This window comes from Gobio gobio (assembly GCF_949357685.1).
Source record: "Gobio gobio genome assembly, chromosome: 3".
NCBI lineage: Eukaryota > Metazoa > Chordata > Actinopteri > Cypriniformes > Gobionidae > Gobio > Gobio gobio.
The window spans coordinates 42,747,151-42,755,151 of record NC_137099.1 but is presented as its reverse complement, the minus strand read 5'-3'; positions in this window follow the sequence as shown (position 1 = coordinate 42,755,151).

Sequence of the window (8,001 nt, the reverse complement as noted above, 5' to 3'; positions counted from 1 at the left end):
AAAGTCATATTTCATATGTTACAAGAACGGCATTTTTCCACCTTAGAAACATTGCCAAGCTACGTAACATGCGATCTATTTCTGATGCAGAAAAGTTAGTTCATGCATTCATGACCTCGAGACTAGATTACTGTAATGCTTTATTAGCTGGTTGTCCTGCATCATCAATAAACAAGCTACAGTTAGTCCAAAACGCAGCTGCTAGAGTTCTTACTAGGTCAAGAAAATATGATCATATAACACCAATTTTATCATCTCTACACTGGTTACCTATTAAGTTCCGTATCAATTACAAAGTATTGCTACTGACCTATAAAGCCCTAAATGGTTTAGCTCCAGTGTATTTAACTGATCTTTTATCGCCCTACAATCCATCGCGCTCTTTAAGATCACTAAACTCGAGGCTTCTGGTCATTCCTAGGATATCTAAGTCCACAAAAGGAGGGAGGGCATTTTCACATTTAGCTCCTAAACTCTGGAATAGTCTTCCGGATATTGTTCGAGGTTCAGACTCGCTGTCCCAGTTTAAAACTAGATTAAAGACGCATCTCTTTAGCCAAGCATTCACATTATAAATAAGTTTTATACTACAGTTAAATCGCACCAACAGCATTAATATTCTGAACAGCAGCTATGCTAATTATTTCCCATCTGCTTTTCTGTTGTTATCTCGGGACACTAGTCCCGAGGTAACTAGTTCGTCAGCTCCAGTTTGTATCCAGCCTCTCATGGAGACTTCAGATGCCCCTGTGATGAGACGACTCGACGCCTGTGAAGAGACGACTCAACGCCAGCGTTGTTATGACCTAAAATAATACATGATTGATTAACTTATCCTAACATTTTTCTTTAACATTCTCTTTCTAACATTTTTCAATGTACATTTATGAAATGCACTTTCTGTGAAGCTGCTTTGAAACAATGTGTATTGTGAAAAGTGCTATACAAATAAATTTGAATTGAATTGAATTGAATAGATTGACAGATTGACAACATAGACATAAAAAAACAACATTATAATATTTAAACATAAATATAAAAATAAATACCTTAATGGCTGCAACAATTATAGCACAGAGAATTGTCATGTCGGAGTGGGATATGAGTGAACCGGTGAGCGTGAGCGGTTCATGAGTGGAACGTTTTGCTGGATTTTGCCGGAAATGCGCCATCATTTTTTTTATATTTGTAGCTCTTTGGTAGATTATACAATTATAATACATTACTACTAGTACTGTTACTACTGATAAAACCGATCTCTGGGGGCCCCAAAAGTGTGTGGGCCCTTAGAATCATCCTAACTTTCCCCCCCTTAGCTGCAGATATACAGACCAGTTTACGCGACAGGATTACAGTGAAACCAAACCATCTAAAAGTGGTTCATGACGAGCGATTGACTGACTTCATTGTCGGGTAAGCTTTTTCCTGATTGGGTCGAGACATTTAAGCATTTTCTTTAACCATTGTTTCCCTTTTTTTAAGGTGTTTGAAATCTGTTGTGCAAATCTTTTGCTCTCGATTCAGAAGGCCTATTTAATGCGAGGAATCGCCGTTGTCCTACAGTCTATTTCTCCCTTTCCTGTTCACCTTGATTAATAGTTATGATTTGTGTTTTATGACTGGAAGGACGATGTTATAAGTTGTTTTGTTGTTTTTGTTTCTTTCTTTATTTGGAAATTATTTGTTAGTGAGAGCTATTGTTCCCAGTCGAGTGTTTGGGTTTATTAGTAATTTATTGTCTATATTAATTTGATTTATTCTGAAATTATTTCTTTATTGTGGAAGCGTGTGTTTGTGTGTGTGTGTGTGTGTGTGTGTGTGTGTGTGTGTGTGTGTGTGTGTGTGTGTGTGTGTGTGTGTTTGAGTGTGTTTCTTTTGCTAGGTGCTGGGGGCTCCAGCCAGGAATCCTCCTTTTTTCCTTTCCTGTGGATTGGTGATGGTTTGAACACAGGGTGTGGTGTGCAGTGAGACGCACGGATTTTGTGTGCAGTGGTGTGAGTTGCCCCAGTGTGTGTGTGTGAGTGAAACCAGGTATTACCTGCTCTTGAGTCCTCAAGCCAAAGCTCTTGAATGTAGTGTTATTGTAGGTCATTGTGAGTGTTTGTTAAAACGACCATGTTTTCGTCCCTGATGATATAACTGATCAGTTGTGTGGCATGTCCTGTCTGGCACGCCCAGTTGATTTTAAATGAGATTTTTATTGTTAATAAACAGAGGTGGACAGTAACTAAGTACATTTACTTGAGTACTGTACTTAAGTACACTTTTTGAGTATCTGTACTTTACTGGAGTATTATTTTTTAGGGATACTTTTACTTTAACTTCACTACATTTGAAAGACAAATATCGTACTTTTTACTCCACTACATTTCTATCAAGGTCCTCAAACTCGAAAGTCATTTCTGTAGCAGCTTTAAAAGTCAGTGGATGATTTTTTTCTTCTTTAAAAGTTTTTATTTTATTTTATTTTTTTGCAGACAGCCTATCAGTAATAACTCTGGTATAGGGTCATGTGAAGTTTCCCCAAATTTTTTTTTTTACACTGATCAGTTTATAGCAAAATGGAAGAAGACGGTTCCTTAGCACAGTGTGTGCACCCATGGCTATACTTAAAAAGTATGCTTCAGTTTTCTCAAAAGATTAAAGATTAGTTTAGTTGGCATACACTTTGATGCATGTCTCATAAAATGTTAAAACATTTAAATGTCTGGGAGAAAGAGAAGAGTAAACAGTTGGGAGAATATTGTATGCGTATCAGTGTATAGGGTCCATGCATTCAGCCTTAAAGTGACAGAAGTTTTGTAAAGAGCGTTGTAACTTTTATACAAGAAATTGAACATTTCAATACTTGTATAAAAGTTACAACGCTCTATACAAATGTAAAGAAATTAGTTTAAGGTATTCGTATGCCAGCATGTCGGATGGAGCATCACTGACTGGCTTAAACCACCTTGACATTGTGCATTTATACAACAATAATAAAATAATGCATTGACATAAAAAAGGAAATTTACTTTTGATACTTAAGTACTTTTAAAAACAAATACTTCTGTACTTTTACTTAAGTAAAAATCTGTTTTTAGAACTTTCACTTGTAACGGAGTAATATTTGACTAGTAGTACTTTTACTTTTACTCAAGTAATAGAGTTGTGTACTTTGTCCACCTCTGTTAATAAAGAATTATTGTGCATGATATTCACGTCTCTGCTCCTTCCTAATGCAACCAACTTGCGTGCCTTAAGATAAAATGTATCAATTGTTCTCTGTGTGATGTCAGAGTGGCGTAGTCGGTTCTCTTAAAGCTGCCTGTTATTCTATTCCATAAAATTTGCAATCTAACTCTTGCCACACATGCGTTTTAAGCCTTGCCGGTAATTCGCACCGTTTTAATGCGCGGAGCGCGCGCACTAAGCCTGTCAAACACTTGACTACTGGACTAAGTAGTCTTACTGTGCTAATAGTGTCAAATACACACAAGGTTAACATAAACACATTCGGTTATGTGTAAAGTGAAAGTAAATTCGCGTGTGTCATTTATTAGATGCACGTCTTAAATTGACAGGAGCGCAGCCCTTAAAGGGACAGTTAGCCTCTAAAATTATGTAATTATTTACTCATCTAATGTTGTTCCAAACCTGTATTAATTTCTTCTGTTGAACACAGACGGTTGATGGTAGCCATTGACTTCCATATTATTTCCTACTATGGGGACTTTAATGTTAATAAAACTACTAAAGACATAGAAAAGCACTCTCTGTTCTTGACTGAAAAACATTAATACAGTAGCTTTAATAAGAATCAATGTATATTTTATAGTGAAGTTTATGTAGTGTTTTATTTTTTACATCTGTTCATTAAATTTCATACTCAAATGCTGCTGTACAGCTCTGAGCTGCCAGTGTAAATCTTTATATATTTATTTTATATTATACTATACACTAGGAATGTGTACAAGATTTTTTTAAGTAAAGTTTTAAGTTTAAGTAAGGTTTTTCAAGTCTTTTAAGCATTTTTTTTTCTCCTTAACCCCTTTCTGTTCCCGTCGCCTGAGAATAGAATAGCAAAAAACTGATGTGACAAGCCATCGGAACCGAACCGAACACTGTGGTAAAAAAAAAAACGAGGTATGTATATATATATATATAAGACAAGATATATATATATATATATATATATATATATATATATATATATATATATATATATATATATATATATATATATATATATATATATATATATATATATATATATATATATATATATATATCTTGTATGTTATACCTTTTGTACCCTTCTGTCATTGTATTCATCGTTTTTATTGTTAACAAACAAACCACTTCAATCCCCCACAGTTTTGAAAAGCTTGCTACACCTCTGGGCTGGTAGCCCAGGCAACAAAAAAACAGGGACAGACTGGAGGACGATGATGCTAATGAATTATGAGCGCATTCTACCCATGCTAACGCTCGCTCCAGGAAGAGGGATTAGGAGCCACCAGGCAGTAAAGCATTCGACCGAGCTCCTGGTTAGCCCGCTCAGCCTGGCCATTGGTCTGCAAGGACAATTCGGATGACAGACTTGTCATTGTGCCAATCTGCACAACTCCCTACAAAAAGGAGACATTTGAAGAAAATGGAGAAAAATGGAAACATTTGTGTACTCCTTTCAGTTAGTACTGCTCTTCAGAAGCTACAGAAGATACTTGCATGTTTCCCAGAAGACAAAAGAAGTGCAATTTACCTTGATCTTCAAATTCAAAAAGATTTCCTGTGAATGTTTGAACCTTTTGTAATAGTTGTGTTTGAGTCCCGTGTGTCTAGTTTCTTTGATTACTTCTCTGTGTATTTAAGCCCTGTGTTTAGTCCTGTTCAATTGTCTGTCGTCGCCCGTGTGTAGTTGGTTGTTATATTCCTGATCCTGTTCTGTAAAGTGAGTTTGTTTTTGTAAAATTAATAAAAAGACTGCTGCTTTTAGATCCCGTATCTTCTCTGCTGCAACCAGCTTGTGACAGAACGACAGACCACTTAAGTATGGATCTAACAGCAGTTAAAATGGACTTGACTGGCTGTGATCTGACTGAATACCTCATGAAGATCCTGTTCGAGAGAGGCTACATCTTCACCACCATAGCTATGAGAGAATGTCCAGAGTCTCGTCCCGTCATGGCCGCCACGCCTGAGCCCTCAGCCAAGATGGTCGCCACAGCAGATTCTCCAATACCAGAGTCTTCAGAGTATGCAGAGTTGACCATTTGGCCACGGCTATGTTGAGAGGCGCCCGTCCCTGTCCCGAGTCCAGAGAGGACTTCCACCCGTGTCCCGAGAGGACTTCCATCTCTGTCACCTGTGTGTGTTAATAGAGTCTAGACAGGACTTTGTTCCCTGTCCAGAGTCCAGAGAGGACTTTTTTCCCCGACCAGAGATGGCTTCCGCCCCTGACCAGCATCCAGAGAGGACTCCTGCCCATGAATCCGCTCCAGACAATGTGCCCGCTCCAGAGTCTGCTCCAGCCCAAAAAACCCACTCCAGCTCACAACCCCATAGGTCCTCCCAAGAGTATTTTTTTTTGGGATGGGTGCTATACGGCCTAGCCTCCCTGGTTCCCTGAACTGCCACCGCCACCCTGGAGGTTTCCTGCTCTGCCTAACCCACACTTTGTCAGCCTCCAGGGTGCCCACCCTCCCACTCCTTGGACCTATTACAGCGTGAGAACACGCCTTCCGGAAAACGGAGGGTACTGTCATGGTTTGAGTGCGTTTTGATTCTTGGTTGTATTTCTGTTCTAGTGTTTTGCTCAGTGTGTTACTTTTTATTAGTCCTGTCATCCTCTGTTTCCCTCCCATCTGTGGGTTGGGGGTCATAGGGGTCATTTTTATAAATTCAACTTTTATTTTGTCTTGTGGGCTATATGTAAAAATATTTTATGTAAAAAAAATATCTCATTCAGGACAGTACCAAATAAATAATAACATGGATTTTGAATGATCCCTCTTATTTTATTAAAATAATTAACATTTGAATGACCATACGGCATAAAACCTTTCACATTGTCCAGTCACAGAAGAGATATCTCAGATTTAAAAATCTTTTTTCTCAGGATGGTGTTGCCTGTTACACTTTTCTCCTCCCCTATTTTTCCAACCAGAAGATAAAATATTAAAGGTCCCATGGCATGACATTTTCATTTTATGAGGTATTTCAAGATTAATATGAGTTCCCCTAGCCTGAATATTGTCCCCAAGTGGATAGAAATGTTGATCGGTGTAAACCCGAGTTCTGGCTGTCTTTCTCTGCCTTTGAGAAAATGACAGGCCAGACGAGCCAATCCTGAAGTCTCCTGGTTTGACGTCCAAGCAGGAACAGTTACCTCCCTTTCCTCCGCCCAGAGAATCTGACACGCCCATGCAAACGCTCGAGAGATCATTATTTGTGAACGAGTGAATGCTGGCAGTTTCTCAGTGTTTGGATGTACAAATGAAAACAGAAGTCTTTTTTCAGTTCCTTCTGATCTGTGATCAGTGATTTCTTATGTGTAGCTAATTATTTATTATTCGTGCACACGCAACGGCTTCTCTCTCTCCCGACAGAACGGTGTTTTCGTGTTTTCTATCTTGTGAGTCAGTGTTTTTGTACGTCCTCGTCGCGTCTATCTGTTCTTAAATGTGCATACAGTCGGGAGTTTCTGCTCAACATCGGCAGAGCCACATTTTTAGAGATAAACCTCACACACGCCGAAGCTCGGCCTTCAACATCCCCGACCCCCAGTACTGCATCTGGCCCACAGCGGAGGCACCAAACGCGGCGCGAGATAAAGCAGACGGGGGGTAAGCGTGAGGGTATCCGGCTAGGCTAGCCAGCTATTCCCACAATAAACTGGATTACATTCGATTACTGCTGTTGTGTCTTTGTTTGCGCTGTGTACTCAATGCGCGTCACTGGCGCTTTTCATATGATTGGAACATATCTAGAAATAATGCTTTAATCAACACTTACTAACTCGTTCATCTCGCTGTAATGGTACATTGCATGTGTTACAAAGTTGGTAGAATAATGATGAAGACGGACTCGGCGTGACTGGGACTTGTGTTTATTCAGAACTCGCAGATACAAACACAATAAACTTGCGCTGACAGCGCTCTCATAACTCAGTAGTTACTATAAATAACTTTGTTAGCAATCGCTCCATCTCCATGATGTCCGGTTCGCGAATTAATCATTCTTTTGAATCGGTTCTTTTTAGTGAACCAAACCAGTTCACCAAATCGGACTGAATCGTTCTAAACGGTTTGCGTCTCGAGTCAGCGCTGATCCATAATTTACTAAAGTTACTAACTTTCTGACATGAGTGACAGCCCCTCCGACTAGAAATAAACTAATAACCAGTCCCTCCAGAAAAATGCGGCTTTTTTTTGTGATTGTTGCGGGCAAAAATCCTTGATTATGCGGCATTTTTTCTTAAAAAATGCGATGAAAAATGCGGGAAAATGCAGGATATTTATGCAATTTTATGCGATGAAATTGCGGGAACTTGCAAAAACTGCGGTTTGATGAAAAAGAGAAAAAAAGCACTACATCACAGAAAGTGCTGGGAATATTTAAGTTCTCATCTTGTTTTATTGAAGACCTTAATAATGGCTCAAATTTACAAAACATTGAGTCAAACAAGTTCTGTAGCTTTACAAAAGGAATATGCTACAACTTGAAAAATGATTAAATAACTTCCTGTTTTACAGAGATAGCTTTACAAAACAGACATTTGAGTGCTTCCAATGCACAAAGTGCAATCTCTTAAAGGGTTAGTTCATCCAAAAATTTAAATTCTGTCATTAATGACGTCCCCTCATGTCGTTGGACACAAATGAAGATATTTTAGTGTAAATCCAATGGCTCCGAAAGGCCTCCATTGGCACAATGTACACTCTCAAGACCCATAAAAGGTACTAAAGATGTCGTTACAAAATCCATCTCACTACAGTGGTTCTACAATAACTTTATGAA